General features: G+C 49.5%; 1 protein-coding gene across 1 annotated transcript in view; it reads right to left on the bottom strand.

The window, feature by feature from the left end:
* DDX31 (DEAD-box helicase 31) overlaps positions 1-2,880 on the bottom strand; it is a gene marked incomplete at its 5' end in the record, with an annotated part of 84,146 nt that overhangs the window by 52,654 nt on the left and 28,612 nt on the right.

Genomic DNA, 2,880 nt, shown 5'->3' with positions numbered 1-2,880 from the left:
GGAATACTGAGAGTAGAAGCAAAGACTCCTCACCAGGGAACCTGGGCTCGTATCCTTGCTTAGACCGAAGCCCTCCCCAGCACCTCTGCAGTAACTTGCACCGCTGCCTAAAAAGATGAGACTGGGACAGGACACTGGCACACTGCAAGGGACTTGGGTCAGCAAATGAACACAGACCAAGAGGTTTAGAGAAACGTAGATGGAGACATGCAGCTCCCTGCTCTTTGGGCCGAGGGCCGGGATGCTGCGCTGGCCCAGGCAATGGCGGTCTTTGTCTAGACCTCACTTGCCTGTTGGTATCAGCTGGACAGAACAAGGAGGCGGTAGTATGCTTCTGGTCCCTCTGAGAATTATGTTTCGGAAAGAATGATCTTTTCTTCCATGCACAGCTACTGGTAAAACGAACACCTGAATTTCTGCTACCTGAAGTTTTGAGACTTACGGTTTACCCACACTGAAAGCAGTCACAGCTGCATACTAGGAGGCTCGAAAACTTCCTATCCGAACCTAAACTCCAGCCCTAAGGCCCCTCCTGCTGCCTCACTATGGGCCACCTGCTCCCCCAGTGCCGGCACACATATGGTCTTTGGAACGCGTGCTTACTGGGAGTCCTCAACCTGACTTTCTTGGCCCATCTACCCACATGCTCAGTCCACATTTGCTGCCTGGTTTCAGGCCCTCCCTCATGGAGCCTGTGATCTGGTGGGAAGACACCTGCATGGGGTACACGGAAAAGGAGCTAGTAAGGGAGACGGGGCTTCTCAAGTCCATTTTCCTGGACAAGTGACACTTAGGCTAAAATCTACATAGGGGTTAGCCCAAGTCAGGGCAGAGTCTTCCTGGTCAAGGGAACAGTATGTATACCAAGGCCCCAAGGCCACAAAAACATATTCCGGGAACTAGGCTTAAGGGTAGCAAGCAAGAGTGAAGTGGGGTGAGATGAGATAGGCAGAAGCCAGGTTCCCAAAGTTACTGCTAGACACAAACATTTTTGACAAATTTCATTAACAAGTAGATTATCTGAACTTGATCTTCACTTCAGACCAGGCTTAATTTAAAGACAGCTTTAGAACAAATCCAAGCATCCAACTTGTGGACTGGCTTCGTAAAGGGAACAGCCAGTTGGCCAGGCACAGACCTCCTCAGGAGGCAAGCGCAGCAGCACCAACTGCCCTCGGGTGTGCACGAGAGGCAGCAGGGGCACTGTGCGCGCACACACGGGGCTCAGCCCAGTGAGAGCAGGCTGCAGGCGAGCACAGGCACATGCGGGCACAGCAGAGCCGCACCTGCCCTTCAACTCTAAGTCTAGAGAAAGTCTCCATTCCTTTTTATTGAAGAGATCTTTAAAAAAATTATGTATTTTATTAATTATTATTATTTTTAAAATTTTGCTATGGGGAGCCTGGCAGATGGTGTGGTGGGTAAGGGTGCTGGACTCCCACATGGCTTGCCATGGTCTGAGTCCCAGACCTGGCAACTTACTTTCTCACTTTCCCTTTCTCTCTCCCTCACCCTGTCTCTCTCTGGTCAAATTTAAAAAAAAAATTAAAAAGTTAAATAAAAATAATTCTTAAAAAATTGCTATAGGGCATATACACTCACCAGAAAGACAGAGAGAGACAGAGAGACAGGGGGGATGGCCACGCCACAATCCCTTCTCCTCCGTTCTTCTCTCGGGATCTTGGGCACACACGCACACGTGCCCAGTGTGAGTTTAAGCCACCGGGTTCGGGACGCAAACCACGGTTGACTACATGGGAGTCCAGCGACATAGCCATTACGCTAACTGCTGGACTCAGCTAAATAAAAATAATTCTTAAAAAATTGCTATAGGGCATGTACTCTCACCAGAGAGTGAACGAGAAAAGGGGAGACACAAACCATGTAGACTATGTGGGAGGCAAACACCTTTACCACCACGCTACCTGATGATGCTAAGCTCCACTCCTTTAAGACTTAAAAAGCAGTCTCATCAAATGCAGCCTTGAAATTCTTTTTTGCTGTAGGGCAAGTGCACTCAGACACACACACACACACACACACACAGAAATGAGAAATCACCCAACACCCTCCACGAGGGATAACCATGCCGCAATCCCCTCTCCTCTATCCTCCTTTCAGGATTTTGAGCATGCATGCCCGGCATGTTTCTCAAGCCACAGGCAGTCAGCCACATGGGATTTGGCCACCTTACCCACCAAGCCACAGGCTGTCCCAACACTCTTATGACTAAATGTCTTTGCTTCTACCCAGCACTTGTTCACTTGCTCTGTCCACAGGGCAATGTCATTACTACCGACACAGGGACTTCTCCAGTGACAAGCTGGAGGTTGACTGCATCATCCAAGATGACAGTAGAAGGTATCTAATCTCAGGGAGAGCAGAGACTGTGGTAAACGGAATCCCAGAGGGGTGTCGAGGTGTGAGGGCTCAACCTCAAAAGGGCACAAGAGAAGTATCTTGCTAGAGGAGGCAGCAATATGAGGTTGCCAAGACGGAGGCCAAGGGAACTGACCCCGACAATCGTAGGGGAGATGAGAATTTCAGACAATAGCAACTGCTCAAGCGCATGTTTCTTTAAGAAGGTGAGCAGAAGCAAGAATCACCTTGTTGCAGAAAGACTTTCTCAGCTCTAATTACTCCCGATAGCTGTAATTTACAAGTTTTTGGTGGATAGAAATCGCCAAGATTCTCACATTTTCAGGCCAACAGCTGCCACTATTAGTGAGCAAATTGCCAAGTCTTCTGCACGGTGGTGGCCAGTTACCTGTGGCACAGTCCGTGACAAGTCAGAGGAATGAGGAAACCAGCCACACCAAGTAGCCCCTGGAATCCCCACTGGCTGAGTGGCTGGGCCCAGGCAGGCTGGTGAAGGGAGAG

Source organism: Tupaia chinensis, unplaced genomic scaffold (assembly GCF_000334495.1).
Source record: "Tupaia chinensis unplaced genomic scaffold, TupChi_1.0 Scaffold143602_1, whole genome shotgun sequence".
Classification (NCBI taxonomy): Eukaryota; Metazoa; Chordata; class Mammalia; order Scandentia; family Tupaiidae; genus Tupaia; species Tupaia belangeri.
The sequence above is the reverse complement of the archived record's forward strand: the minus strand, read 5'-3'. Positions and strand labels throughout refer to the sequence as shown.